Source organism: Micrasema longulum, unplaced genomic scaffold, assembly GCF_059751315.1.
Source record: "Micrasema longulum isolate JH-2025_06_02 unplaced genomic scaffold, ASM5975131v1 h1tg000214l, whole genome shotgun sequence".
NCBI classification, from domain to species: domain Eukaryota; kingdom Metazoa; phylum Arthropoda; class Insecta; order Trichoptera; family Brachycentridae; genus Micrasema; species Micrasema longulum.
In genome coordinates this window covers 531545-548275 of record NW_028277419.1, presented here as the reverse complement: position 1 = coordinate 548275, position 16731 = coordinate 531545, and the positions used below count along the sequence as shown (strand labels likewise).

The 16731-nt window shown below is 32.1% G+C and overlaps 1 protein-coding gene across 1 annotated transcript in view; it reads right to left on the bottom strand.

The window, feature by feature from the left end:
- LOC148283666 (ecdysone receptor-like) overlaps positions 1–16358 on the bottom strand; it is a gene marked incomplete at its 3' end in the record, with an annotated part of 719211 nt that extends 702853 nt beyond the window's left edge. The window contains exon 1 of the mRNA XM_088243474.1: positions 15971–16358. The remainder of the gene's footprint in view (positions 1–15970) is intronic.
- Positions 16359–16731: the final 373 nt, after the last annotated feature.

The following is a 16731-nucleotide window of genomic DNA, read 5'->3' as shown; positions in this document are numbered from 1 at the left end:
GACTTGGAATTATTTATTTAATTTAAATCTAGTGGCTAAAATGATAGCTATTTGAAGTTTTTCGTACTCTCGACAGGTTTGAAATTATTTATATACAGTTCCTTCTCAACGAATTAGAGCCGCTCGGAAGACGTTTCATAGCTTTTATATAACCTAGGACCACCTGAAAATCCTTTTTTACCGTCTTTGGACGCACGGTGTAATGGTCAGCGCGTTTGCCTACCATGCAAGAGGTCTCGGGTACGATTCCCGGCATGGTTGACGAGAGGTATAGGTATTCATTTAAAAGGGTGTTTTTATACTACAATACTTCATGGTCCATGGACTGGTAAGACTGATCATATTACCTTCATGTTACAAAAATGATCAAGATGCGCTGCGATTGGTGTACCAATGCAGTGTCCTATGCAGCATTATGTGCGGAAAAGAAATGATGATAATAATTTCGATTTAAAAATATAAAAAAAACGAGTCGACACAGAGAATTTCCTTCCGATACTCTTTCTTAAAAATAAAAAAACAAAATCAGTAAACTTTTCATGCGAGACCTCGATTTCGTCGATTTTAGCTGGGCATAATCAGTCCGACGTGAAGTTGTCTTTTTCACGCAGTATCGGGGAGGCATCTGCAAGACAGTGCCAGAAAAACCATGTTCAAATACCTTCTCATTAAACCGCTCGTTCGCGCATATCCTCTTAACTAGTTGACTTAAGTTATTTTTCTCAAAACTTTGATATTATTATTATTATTATTATGGATAACTTATATAGCACCATTTTCGTACTATAATACCTCAAGGGCGCTTTACATGGTGATTCTAGTGTTAAATTAATTTAATTGAAGCTTTTAAATTTGTAATTTAGTTAAAACAATTTATTTTGTTGTCACGTGCTACGGATTTATTCAAATGATTTAGAGAACAAGTGGGTTTTAAGTTTTTTCCGAAACATCACTTCACTTTCACGGCCTCGCAACTCTGCTGGGAGAGCATTCCATGCCATAGGGCCTGCGACCGCAAATGCGCGTTCACGAAATTTAGTGCGCTGTTTGCGTAAAGGTATAATAACTTTTCCTCTCGCCGTAGACGTAGCTGATCTAAGCGTGAGACGCCTGTCAGCTAGTTCATCTGGAATGCATAGTTCCCTTAGATATTCCGGAGCAGAGTTGTGCAGTGACTTATACATAAGCCAACAGAGTTTGTATTCGACCCTCTGTGGAAAACGTAGCCAGTGTTGTTATATTGTAGATATATTATTGCAACTCAGTTTTTTTCACCGCCACGCCGACGATATACGTACATACGAGTATATATTTTCACCGTGTTCATCCGTACATCAACACGCTGACTAATGTAAAATTATCTAAGCTTATAAAAACGAAAATTTGATTTCCAATAATTAAAGGCGAACACAGCAACCATGGCTAATGGTTTTCTACGGAAGACTCTGATCAATCAGATATAATGATAGTTATATTTACGTTCTTCTGTTCAATTGTTTCATGTCGGCGTCCCTCTGCTGTCTGCGCTTTATATCGTTGATTAATTACCTCACTTAATTTCTAACTTACAAGTGTAGTATATACAACACAAAAAATCCTTACACGCTCGGCGCTATTCTCGTAAAAATACCACACTTCAATTAAAATTACAATTGTATTTTAACATAAATGTTAAGAAATCTTTTTATACGTATTTGTTTATAAATTTGTATAAACCACTTAATTTTTTTAATTACACTTCGACCGGCTTTGAGGTTACTACCTCATCGTCAGGAATTTAACTAACTTATAATTGCACGCGTTGCTATTTATATAATAAAATATTATATGAAAAGACAGAAAATTGAAAGAAAGAGAGAGAAAGAAGATAAAATAAATCATAACGGGAATAGTTTTAAAAGAGGACTCGAAGTTAAATTTAATTGATTATTTAATATTTGAAGTTTTTGATTAATGGCTTTACTAATTTCTAATCGTTCTAAATTATCTAAACGAAAACCATTTTTATTGACATGCAAAATTTCTGCACACATTTCTTGATTAAATTCATGGTTTTCGGATATAAGATGATTTGCGAATTCTGAAAAATTATTATTACTCAGACATCTTTTTATGTACGTTTGTATTATAAATCTAACTAATTAATATTATTAAACAACAACCAAATACACAAAAAGACTGCCATGCTAAAATCGTCAAAATCTATACGACATATTGATCGTGATCCAAAACATGAACAGGCGTTTTTCATCAAATTGTAATACATATTTATGAATATGTAATTTTAAAGAATTTATATATTATAATAAATAGCCATAAATCTTAATTCACTCTTTAGGGGGTAGTACTCCTTAATACCTAGTTTATTATCATAAATATATGGACATACACACTTAAAACATTTTTAATTAAAGTGACTAGTCCAAGAAGATAAAAAATAGTATTTCTAGGCATTTCCTAGCGGGTGAAAAAGATTTGTAAAATACTACACATGTTATATGCATTTTCAATAAAAAATAATGCTTTGAGTGATGTCCCATCTCTGTTGCAATCAATATATTTTCATGTTCCCAACCGTGTCACTAGAAGTTAAAATTTACTGTTGATCAAATCTTCTAAGAGCAACTTTTGTGTTCATGCCTGTTTATGTTTATATATATATATAATGTGTAGATTAGTCAAATCGTCACACAGCTTGAAATTCTTTGGGATGGATCTTCCGGCTTTTTGCAGATCTCTTCTGTAAGATAAAGACGGATTAGTATGGGTTAGCTCGAAGTCTTATATGTTGATCGGACAAGATGTTGATATAAAAGGTCAGGCGCCGTGGCGCAGTTAGTTACACGGCCAGCTATGAAACTGGCGTCGCGGGTTCGATTCCCGCCAGTTGCAAGAAAAAATCCAAGAAAGATTTTTTTTATTGGTCTGGGTGTTCTGGCGTATTTTCCATTACCTCCTTTCATATCCCCTCAATCCTACCTGCTGACAAGCCTCAAAAGAGAGGCTTAGCAGGTTTAAAAATAAAACATTATTTTATTGCCCTCGTTTGTCTTTGATACATAGTTTTATGTTCGTTTTGTTCAGTTTCTTGCATTTATTTATTAAAACACTTTATATACATGTACATTTTACATATTTACATATAAATAAGAACGGGCATTTTGCCTTAAGGCAATTTCTTTCTACCTACTCAGACCGTTAAATTGAATATATTGTTGGTAAATTATATTTTCATTATAAACAAAATATTGATAACAAATAAAAATTGACTAAATATCTACGCGATAATATGAAGGGACGAAGAGGTAGAGAGGGAAGGAAAGAAGGAGGAGAAAGGAAAAATTAAAATATTCAGGAAGTGATATTTCGTCCGTGATTTGAACGTAAATAAAGAAGAGGCAGAGCGGGGCGTCTCTGACATTAGTGGGTAGATTATTCTATAATCAAGCAGCTTCTACTGTGAAGGGGGAGACAAAAAAATTAGAGCGTTGAATGGGTATTGAGAGGGTTCTCTCGTTACGAGAACGACATGTACATAATATTATGTTTCTTCATGTAACTGCTGTAATTGGCTTAGGCCGTAAATGTAATAAATAAATATTAATGAAGGTTTTAGCACATATAGAAGAATTAGTAATATATGGATACAAACAGAGGCAAAGTTATCGCTTAAATTAGCTAATAAACAAACGCCTAGACTTCCATGCTCCTTACAAGTTATTTTATTTATTAATAAATAATACTATTTAGTATATTTTTTAAGTCATATTTTAAGTTTCTCGGTTTGTTTTTTATGTTCAAACGCAAGAATGAAGTCGCTCGTTTGTCTATGTCGACTATTTACAAGATCAAAGACGCTCAGTCGCCCCTGATTTATGACAGAACTTGTAAGATATTGCTCAAAACAATATTGATGTATTAAGAATTTACACTGAAAATAACCAATAAAACCATACAATGTTATTAAAATCATAAAACTTCAATTTTCTTCTCGTTTGACCCCAGATTTGGTGTAAAAATCTCTTATCGGAAGTAAAAAAAACAGCTTTATCACGGAGATAGCGTGAACAAGAATGAAAATATAAATAAAGTGTACATGTGCGATAAGATTCACTTCGTGTATGACGGAGATATTCCAACATACATTTGACAGTAAAAAAAATACGATAATGTATAATTTTATTTAAATAATTATACGGGATATAAATAACGCCATTTAATTATTAGAAAACAATATCAATAGATTTACAAAGTTATTATATTTTTAGGGCAAAGTTCTTCTGAAGCGAGATTGAGCGTTTGTGTTAAAATTGCCTATTTAATGTTTTATCAGTTCAAATTGCGTGTCTGTTATATGTACACTGACCAACTCGCTACACATTAACCGATTATATGACACGTAGAAGAAAGTGGTATATAAATATACCACCAGAATTGAGATACTCATTTTCCAATTTTATCGTTATAATAATGAGCCTCATGTCACAAGAGTATTGTTATAAGGTATACTGGTAGATCAGTCTTCCACTCGACTTTTTCAATGGCAATATGTGTATTATCTTAAAAATTAACATTTTTAATAGGTTTGTAAGACGTAAATTAACACGAAATTTGGGTCTTATAAACAGTTAAGTAATCAACGTATCCCAAATGCATAATTAGAAAGTAGATGCGAAAACAAAAAGGAAGAATTATATATTTTACGACGAGTGGTTTTAATAAGTCCAACCTCATCAATGTTTCTAACCATGACTGACCTACAAAAATTTGAAGTCTTTGGTTTTATCGACTCTAATCTCGCCAGAAAACTATGGGTTTGACATTATTAGAGGAAATCAAAATAAGGAAGGAACCCTACGGTCTTCAAACATCTCTTACGACTACAGTATCCTGGGCCCCGATTGCAATGGAAGATAACAGTTATCTTCAATTTTATCTACAAAGTAAAATTAAGTTTTCTGTGTAAAAAATAGAATACGCATATATTTTTTTTTTCTAAACATGTTCAAGTACAGATTACAGATGAAGATATTAAAAATTTTAGTACAGATATACATAATTTTGTACATAAATTTCGATTTTACTTTATAGACAGTCGAAGATAACTCTGTTAACTTCCCATTGCAATCGGAGCTCTGAAAACTTAAAGAGCTGTTAATATGCATTTTTAAATGCCACATTCATTTTCGACATAATTTCGGTGACTTTTTACGTAAAATAATTTAGCGTATATTCTCTTTTAATTTAATAAATTTCTTCATGGCCTTTAGACATAAAATAATAAGACATTACTTCTTACCAAGTTTATTAAGTATTAGTTAATTTTTATTTTATTTATCTATGTTTATTGTTGTGCACACAGTGCTATGTTGTTATAATACAGTGATATTATTACAAAAAAACATAAACTTAACACAGCTCCAAGTTCGTACAAAACACAATATATAGTACGATTTCCGAACAGGACAACAAAATGTGACGAGAATATGTATAACACGTGACTCTATTTGTGTTGGCATCTCCATTGCTTTGAAATATGTAGTGTGGAGTGTGGAGTGTGGCGTGTGGCTCATGGAATGATGTGTGTAAAATGTGTTGTTTGTTTTATATGTATACAAGATTTAGTATTTTCAAATTTATTGTTGGGTGTTTTTATATTTATTTTTTATAAAAAGAGGGTAAATATGAAATAGAGGCTGAATATTAAAGGCTAAATATTATTATTGTCAATGAGACTCAGCTTCCCCTAGGTATCCTTGGGATTCTAATCACGTTAATACTAAAAAACGAGGAACGTTTACAAATAGTGATTTGGCAGAATACCGAATATTCAGCCACGCTCTCGACCGAAGCGCCGAATATTCGGGGGTCGAATGTTCGGCAAAAGATGTGTCACTTTCGCGAGTGACAGATTACGACCTGTCTCATTAGGGTGCGTGCGGGGGTGAAGGCGCGGGCGTATTTGTTTCATTTGCAAGTAGATCATGTCGCGACACTCGTTATTTTGTTCATTATTCCATGACTTTGTGTTACTAATAGTCCTAATAGTCCCTATTAGTAATTAATAATTGTTTGTTCATTGTACGACTTTTGCTCAGAGACATCTCTCATTTATCGCACCGAGAGCGTTCAATATTTTGGATGAAAGTATTACGCTCTCAAGGACAAAAAATATTTTCAAGAGTCAAGGACTGAATTTTCCTTAGTGGGAGGGATTTGAGTAGGAAACTCCTTAATGATTTTCCGAACGCTTGAGTTTACTGCTTACCATATTGATGTGCCATATATGGAGGATACTACTTGCAAACCCGGCAAAATTCAAAATCTCAAAAAAGTGAGATATTAATTGAAACATAATCAAAATACATTTTTTTACAATAATTATAACATTGTCCGTTAAAAATACGGCTTTGTTTGTAAGAACTTGACTTAAAAATTATCGGGTGTGTTGCAAACATGGCAACCTCTACTTGAGTATTGCAAAGTTTAATGTATAAAAGAAATTTGTTATTTCACTACTGTTTCTTGGCATAATCATGCTTTTGTCATCACTGCTTACGTATCAAATATTTACTGATTATAATAAGAAATTGAAGTTTAAAAAAAGTTTAAGTTAGGTATTGTATCAGTTTTTTGTGATTTGCTCAAAATAAAGAAATATGGATTTTTCCGAGTTTGCAAGTAGATGTTAAATATATGTTTTTTTTTAAAATTATTTTTTTAAGTCATATTTTAAGTTGCTCGGTTTTTCTTGAAAGGGGACGTTAAGATTAATTTTGGAGAGTAGGTTAAAAGAGTCTACTTTTTTATTTAATAATTTATATAAATAGCATCATTAATGGTTGATGATTTTTCGAATGTTTGAGTTTACTCTTTACCATATTAATGTGCCATATATATGTATATGATTTTAAAAAAATAAATATTTTTATGTTTCTGATCCTATATTTGTGGTGATATACTCATGTGTTTGTGTTAACTAATTGCTCGTCCCATCTCAACACAGGACTTTTAGTCCCATGGAGTTGGGATTTATTGTTTCAAATAATGTAAAATAAATCAATTGTACATCATGGCACCATTTGGGAATGTCGGGAGATTTGTAGTGAAGATAATAAACTGGCGGTGTGTTTGCTGTGTGACAACAAGATCTTGCGAGGTATTATTTATGAGGAAAATCGCAATAGTTTGTGCGGGTAAGATTCATCTAATTGAATTATTTCACCTACATATTAGGCAACGCCTCAAAATCTTATTTTTTCATTTTTTATACTTCTTCATAGACCAGGTGGATTTATCAACAATGTTTTGAGTTTGTCCAAATGTTTGTAGACATGGACTGGATTCAACTCACTGGGGAGCAGTTAATATTAACATGTTACAACAGAGATTAAGAACATATTAGAGAAGGTAATACAGAAGTCTAGGCATCTACAGAGCTTATGACCTGTCATAATGATAGATAAAAAGTATTAAACTAATAATTTGTGATTAATATAGACACATTTTTTAATAATATGTGCGTTTTTTTTTTCGAGATTTGGTATTCGGTATTTGGCGGAATAATACGCAGTATTCGTCCGTATACCAAATATTGAATAAAGTAGCCGAATAGGCTGAGTATTCACTGAATAATAATAGGCCGAATATTGCATCCCTAGTTGAGGGTAAACGAGCAAGCAGTCTGCTACAAGATGGACTGATCAAATAAAGGAGTTAGTGGGGTTCTAATAAACATATTTATTTCTCTATCTATTCATATTATTACTTATAAAGTAAGGTGATTCTGAGGTATCCACAGTATGTGTTATGGCCAGGTCTACTCCTGCTCTCTTAATACGTGAAAAAGAAGCATAAAATTTTTTTTCAAAGTTTAAAAAAAAAAAAAATATTATCAAAATTGTTTTACAATAACATAGGACATGAACATATATAAAAAATAATAATCTTTCTACCTTTCTAATCAAGTAAAAACTCGTGTTTACAGAGGGAGCTCGTTTTACATTTTTATTTTTTTTAAGGAATAACCCGCTAATCCTCTAATTTCAAAGGCTTGTCAGCAGGTAGGAAATAAAAGATATGGAAGGAAGCAATGAAAAATACACCACAATACCCAGACCAATTGAGGAGAAAATCTTTCTTGTGACTGGCGGGAATCGGACCCGCGACGCCAGTCTCACAGTTAGCCGTCTATCTAGTTGCGCCACGGCGTCTGCCTTCTAAGCAAGTTCCTATTCTAAAAGAAACATATTTTTTTACTTGAGAGAATCTGTATTTGAACGTATGTTGCCACCAAAACCAGCCAATGACAGGTTTCCTTCCTCAAAAATATGTTTTTTCTCTTTTGCAAAAAAATCTTATGACTCTTATCCCGCCCATAGAAGAGAACGCATGTTTTTGTATTGTTCATGATAACATGTTGCGCATTTTCAATTTTATATGTATAAATTGTATGTATTTATTTGATATGTAATATCTTTACTAACTTTGTATACTATGTGGAAATCTGTTATTAGTTCTGAGTTTATACACTATATCTGTTTGTTTACTAAAAATATGTATGTAGAACTGTTGATTTCCCTAATAAAATAAAATAAAATATTGTTTTTAACAAAATAATTGACTATTGTATGAATTCTGACGACAGTTACAGCTTAAAGTTGGTCAAATTCTGGAATCGAATGTCCCACCGGGCACAATCGAACGCTCCAAATATTAAAATTATTAACAGATAAGTAACTTTTTTCCATTTATGTGCAACTTCTTGAGCGTTTCTTTCCACAAAACAAATTAATGCACTCGGTAGATAAGGCGAGAGATTCGAAAATGGAACATTCGACTCAATAGATAAATATTATATTTATTCGAATCCATGGATATATAGACAATTTGGATGTTCGGTTCCACAACAAAAGATACAATTTCCTACTTATGTAGTATAAATATGAAATACGTAAATTAATATTGAAATATTTATATTGATTAGTCCAGAAAACGAAGAAGACAAGAAAGTCATATAAATACCGAATCCCCCAAATATTTGAACATTTGACATGGCAAAAGTCGTAATGATCGGCGTGCGTGTACGATATATGCATTAACGGTGGCGGCCTCTGTGGCGGAGTGGTTGAGACGCTTGGCTCATGCACGGAACTAGCGAAAGTATCCGGGTTCAATTCCCGGCTAGAACACAAAAATAAAAATGATGTTTTTCTCAAGCTTGGGTGTTATTTGCTGTAATGCATTGCGATTGGGTCATCTGGCCTGTTGTGGTGCAAAAAAAATCTTACAAAAATCTTTACATACCTAAAAACCCATGTCACAAAGGTCGTACAAATCCACTCACACAAAAAAGTTTTTATAAAATATTTTTTTTACATTGCATATTATATACCTGATAAACCTAGATGTATGTTTTGTTTTATTCATTCATATGAAAACCATTTATCTTTTAAATTAACTGCCTCATTAGATAAACAATGCTATACCTCCAGGTCGGTATTTCAATATTTTACCAGAACAAACTAACTAATTTATGTACTATTTTATACGATCTTGTCGTTTAACTTTCTTAAACGGACAGGCGCCGTGCCGCAGTTGATTAGACGACTAACTGTGAAATTGGCGTCGTGGGTTCGATTCCCGCCAGTTGTAAAAATAAATTCAAAGATATATTCTTTTCAATTGGTCTGGGTGTTGTGGTGCATTTTTTATAACCTCCTTCCATATCCCCTCTTTCCCACCCGCTGACAAGCCTCTAAATAGGGGCTTAGCGGGTTAGTAAAAAAAAAACGGAATATTTTCTGAAAACAAAATGAATTCAATTTTAAAGTAAATTAGTAAGAACCTTTTAATTGAATTCAACTCATTGAGAACATTTTATATGATAATTTTGATATTAAAAATAATATCGTCCCGATATAAACGTTCTTAATACAACAATTATTTTATTTATTGTGTATGCAGAGGATTGGTAGAATTCCATATTAAAGTATTTACAAAATTTCCTTATATACTAACAATAATTGCTGTTTACGTCATGCACCTATATCATTAAACACCAATTATCGCTAGTATATAAGAAAACTTTGTAAATATTTAAGTTAGTTTAATAATGTCCTAACAAGATGAAACGCGTCACTTATTTTTTTTTTTAAATGCAAGTAGAATTAAATCCAATAAAAGTGTTTTATTTTGGACACCTTACCATATTAAAAAAAATATTATTCATTTTGAAACGTTCTAAAACACATTGTTTAAAGCTGAATCAAATTTTCTCGAAATAATTTATCTGTTTTTTGTGAGTTTACAGCATTTTATCGCATACTCATATGATAAATTTATTTATAAATATATCTAATAACACCATATTTTTTGTCCTCGCTTTATTTTTGTCCTAGCTTTAATTTTTTGTGCAAGCTTTAATTTTGGAAAAAAAAAAAGAAATGTATTAGCTGTTGTTAAATTAACTAAATTAGTCCGAAAAAGTATAGATACCCTTTTAAAATTAAAAATTTATATTTATATGTAAAGTATATGTATATTATATATATATATATATATATTTATACATTTATATATATATGAGATACCTCTTTTGTGTTTAAAAAAAGGGTAAAAAAGAGATGCTTCCCGAGCATTAAAAAAAAAAGTAAATGAGAGATACGAACCCCCTTCAATTGTAAAAATAAAAGTGAGAAACCTGTGTATTTCTAGTGAACGCTCACACTATGATAACGTCCAAAAAGTGCAGAGTCGTGGGTGCATCGCCCTACATGATAACTCCGTGATATAAAGTTGATAATGACGTTCAAACAAATAAATAACGAGTATCGTCAACTTACCATTTTCAGATAACAGACAAACGATGTGGGTTTTATTTGAAGAAAAAACAAATCGAAAGTAAACACCACTAAAGGTACACGATTCGTGGTCAGACAGTTGTTGTTCTCAACGTCTAGACAAAAAAAAAATATAGTACTTATTTGCAAAAACAATTGACAAATTAATAGCGCATAGCAGTGTTTATCAACCTTTTTAAATACGCGACCCCAAAATAGTCGGCGACCTCCCCCTCCTCTGTTCACCTTTTGCCTCGCAAGGAGTGGGGGTAGCGCTTGATCTTCAAAAATCTATCACTATCCCCCCCCCCTCTGTTTTTTTAAAAATATAATTATTTACCCGAATATTTTAATTTTCCGACCATTTCCCAAAAGAAGAAATTTTGATCCGTCGAAAGCACAATTGGGTTCGAAATGAACATTTATTGTTTTCGTTTAATTTTATTATAGAGTCTGGTGGGCTCTGAAAAATCAGAATTTCAGTTTACAATCCTTATTTAAATTTATTTCAACAGAGAGGGAAAACACTTTGAGAAGGGAATATGGAAGTCTAGGCATTTACAGGGCTTATGACCTGTCATTGGCTGGTTTAAGTGGCCACTTTACACACTGTGTAACATTCACCATTCTGCCCATGTTTGAACATCCACATTTTCTCAACTCTTCCATCTGTTGACTTTTGTGAAGTAAAAGAGCTGAAACCTTTATCACGTGGGTGAGATTCATCCGGCTGAACCAGATCACCTACTAGGCAACGCCTGACAACAATTTTCCAATTTGTATTCTTCTTCTTTTACCAGGTAGTTATTCAACAATGTTTGAGTATGTCCAAATGCTTGCAGACAGGCTTGGATTCGACTGGAAGGGAGGAAATCCAGCCAGTCTGCAAGCATTTGGACATACTCAAAAATTGTTACAAACCTTATTCTGGTGTCATCGTAAATTCGTTTCTCTAAGATTTTTTTTCACCACAGCGTGTTTACACAAAATGCTGATATTTTTTTTTCAGACTTTCCCGACATATCATATTTTGCCATCCAAAGAAAAGTAAGGTTTGACATACCATATTTAGCCATCTTGCCAGTAGGCCCAATTACAGTGGTGAATTACATCACAGAACTCCCAGGCTTGAGAAAAAATACATTTAATTTTTGTATTCTCACCGGGAATCGTGAGCCAAGCGTCTTGACCACTACGCCACGGAGGCCGCCATAAATAATAATAATATCATGTCAAGTATTACTCCATTTCTAAAAAAGTTATGTCACGTCTGTTGTCACGTCATGTTTGATAATAAAAGGCTGTTTACACGTAGACAATACAATAATTATTTAATCCAATGACTCGAACATTTTGCACTTGTAAACGGCAATTTGTAAGACAAAAAATTGTTTCGAGACATCGCCATCGAGCCGCATTGTTTTCGTGTGAATACGCACAGGCAGGACCTTGTGACAATAGCGATTTGGTCAACGTGAGCGTGTCGCTCCCGCAAAAATTTTCTCCTGAAATTGGAGGCAGAATAAAATACTGTTTATTATTTAGTTCGTTTTTTAACTATTCCAATACATGTTGGTATAAAATACATAATGAACTCGTAGTAAACGCCGTCGTGTATTCATTTTTACGTGTGATCTGCGGCCGAATTTTCGTATTGTACCAGCGTTCTGTCCCACGTGGTCGAGGCTGTTCACGGAGCTGGGACAAGACAATAATGTCATATCCATTGTATTGTCCACACGTAAACGGCCCTTAAGTGACATATATCTCAATTTGCCATCTTTAGAAATAGAAAAGACATTTTATGAAGTAACACAGTTAATATTCTCTAACCCTATCACATAAAGACATACCAAATTTTGTCGGATTGTATATAACATCGAGACGAATCCGGTGATACATATACAGTGTTATGCAATAATCATTTTGACTCCAAAATAATTAAATAAAATTAGATTATTAAATCCAGATAATTTATATAATTTTTCTTCTTCTTCTGATATATACAGGGTGTTCTTTAAACCCTGTCACACCCGAAACCACGATGATCAGTATGCGCAAGAAGACATTAGCATATTAAAAAAAATATTTAGAACAAAGAAAAAATTTAAAAATAAAATATATGAAAAAACAAATGGTTGCTTACTTCTGCAGGGGAGAAGTGAGGAAAGCGTGGCCCAGTGTCAGACTCCCCCCTTTTCCCTCCATGTTTCACCCCTGCAGAAGTAAGCGACCATTTGCTTTTTTTGATTTTTTTGATTTTTTTGAATTTTGTTCGTTCTAAAAAAATATTTTTATGTGCCAATATGTCTTCTTGCTCATACTAATCATTGTGGTTTCGGATGTGACAGCGTTTAAAGAACACCCTTTTTTTTTAAAAACTTTGACTCTTCATAACATAACAAAATATTCGTATTAATCTTAGGTTTAAACTTAAACACTGAAAAACAACTTTGTGTTGCTTAATTTGTTAATGTATAAGACCATCCATATATAACTAAATATGCCTAAAAATGAAATATTATACTTAGACACCCTTCTAATAAATAAAGTTCTGTGTGTAAAAGAACCAGGATCCTGATCAACTGATGTCTGTATGTGAGGTCCTTGGTAAAATTTTAGTTCGTCAATGCGGCCCGGGTTTCAATTTGGGTTGGCCAAGCCTGATCTAAGGGGGTTATAAATAAACGCTGCAATTGGATAAGGGCCCTGATTACAATGGGAAGTTAACATTTATCTTCAATTTTATCTACAACTTAAAATCAAGTTTTCTGTATGAAAAATACAATATGTTTACTTTTTTTAAATACATGTTTAATTACAGGTTAGTGACGAAGATACTTTTTTTATACGAATATACACATTTTTATTTATTTATTTATTTTGTTCATTAACGCCCAAAAGGCATTTACAAAAAATAAAAATGAAATACATGGTAAAATACTAAATAATAAACACATAATATACAGAAAAATATGTGAAATTAGTTAAAAAGGATATAATAAAAAGTTTTACAAAGTAAAAAAAAAAAAAAAAACAATAATAACAAAGGTATGCAAGAAAAAACAGTGAGCATATAAACAAAAAAATAATAATTTAAGCTTGAGAAATGAATTCTGTAAAGCAAACAATAAATAAAGTGTTACGGTAAGCAAGAAAGACATTTTTAAGTTAAATTAATAAACATATTATATTATCACGAGAAAATAAGAAATAAAAATATGTATCTATGAAATGCGTATTTGCCAATACTACAATGCAATTTGATATAATAGTAAAAAAAAAAGTATATGGTAATAAAAATAAACATGTAGGTTAGTATTTTTTTAATTTATGGAATTGAATTGTCAATAATAGTTTGACGAGCAGCTACAAATAAACTTGATATTGTTGACTTATAAGATAGTGAAGAATTGGACAGAATTTCTGCAGCCGTTCCATAAGTGTTACCTAACCTATGCATAAATATCGATGTTAGTTTAAACTCTCTCGATATGTACCGATGAAGATAGCGCTTATAATCGCGGCCCAGGTGCGGAAAGGGGTAAGAAGAAGACAAAAGTAGAGTAAGGTATAAACGAACAAAATTAATTTTTTTTATGTCAGCCCCCCCGCCCCGATGATGCATGCTGCAGAACATTCCGAAACGTCAACTAATGTATGCAGTTTAAACACCTTAAAAACATGCACAAAAAAGGATATTAAATCAATATAACGCTCTCGCCATTAACTGTTTTTTTTTATTGTTTCTCCTTTCAAACATAATGCTAACTTAATTTAGTCGAACACAACCTTTATAAAAAATAGTGTTACTAACAATAATAAACCCAATTATAAATAATCATATCAGCTTATAAATCGTATTTAGGGAAATGTTTTAATGACTAAATAATGTTTAACCCTTTAGAGGACACTTATTTTGGGTTGATTTACGTCTTACAAACCAAAATAAAATAAATTCTTTTTAAAGATTATAAACATACCACATTCGTAAAAACTGATCTACCAGTGTAGGTACGTTATGACGATACTCTTGAAACAAAATATTTATTATTATTACGAAATAATCTTTTTTTTTATTCTTTATTATTTTATTTTATTTTATTTTAGAAAACAAATATCTCAATTCTGGTGGTATATTTATGTGCCACTTTCTTCTAGGTGTTCTATAAAGATTCAAGGAGTCAAATTAATTTATTAAAATCGTTGACCTTGAAGACGACCTTCAGGGCCTTAAAATAAAATTCACGCTATTTAATATGTACATAAGACTTACATTTAAAAACACACATAATGCATCGATTCGTTCTACATCATAAATTATAACATTATTTATTGCGTTGAATAAAAAAACGCCTAGAGCCAGCGCTGTTTTAATTTAAAATAAACAAAAAAATATATTACAGAAAACAATTTTTCAATTCTTTTATCGTTTATAAAATTATTTGATTGATATATTTTTAATGCATTCAATAGCTTGGTATCGTAATTGATTTATATGTATTGATAATTAATAGTTTATTAAAACGTTACGAGTGCCATATTCTAAATTAGGGTTGGGTAGTAAAATATCTACATTATTTATTAATTTAGTCAACAGCTTTATTAATATAATGGAGATTCAATTGTTATGTGTTCTTCAATATTTTTTCAATATTTTAATAATTTTTTTCTTGTTTGCAAATTGATAAAACTTTCAAATAAAATATATGAGGCGGTTTTCAATAGATATAAATTAACACTTTGATATTAAATTTATGTGCGTGAATTATTGATGTGCAATTGACGGAAATATAAACATTCAAAATTTCTTTAACGGTTATTACTTAAAGTAAAATATACAGTTTCAGAAGTTACTAATTTTGGATATTGGTTATAAAAGTTATAAAATACTAAACATTTTTGGTTTGTGTAATTGGCGTGTTGACGTACTTTTTTTCAAGCGGCAAAACCTCTGACTTGATTGTAAACAAGCGTGCATTATGATATAAATAACTTGCAACAATTACAAAATGGTGCAGCTAAATAGATAAAAATAGACTCATTTGTACAAACATAGAAGATTATTTCATTTTGTCTCTAGTATTTGTGTCTAAAAGTAGGACAGATGAAAAAGTGTAGGTACTTACGAATGTTAACACGCGTTCAGACACGTCCAAAAATAAAACGGAACTCAAAAATTTCGCTGCCACGCGTTCTGCAATGAAAACACTGTCATTCGTAGGAAAAAAACTACAACTGAGTCTTTTATTATGTAAATACCACAAAAACAATTGACACAAATTCAATAATCATTCAACCAATTCGGCCACGGAATATTTTTTAATTATTTTCGCCTTTTTTTCGCGCCGTTCGCACTCGGCTATGGAACTTTGTTGCACTACACCACAGATGTGACACACACGGGTCGGTTGTCAAGTGGAAATCAATGCATTTAGTGGAAATGCAGAGGAAAACATACACAAAAATGGCGGCGATCGGGCGACAGCCGCTCACGCTGACAGCGAGAAGGTGACTGAAATGTCTGACGGGGGATGGCGCTGGCGGCGGCTCGCTTGCACAATTCAAATGATCGGGACGCGATGTGAAACTAACACCGTGGGAAGCGTCAAAATTAAAACACCTTATAAAAAAATATTCTCATTTCGTCGAATTAATAATGCAAACCGACGTTTTATGTAAACTTTTTGATTTGAGTCTGCGCATGACTAAAATATGATTTTCAGCGGAGTCGAACGTATAATTTTCATGTGGTGACTTAGATCAAAAGTAAAACCTGAAAAGTAAAAAGGTACATTTTGTTTTGTGGATACGTTTTTTTGTGTTAAGAAAATGTTTTAGGTTTTTTGTACGGTGTTTCTGTAAACATATTGCATAAATTTTCTCGGTT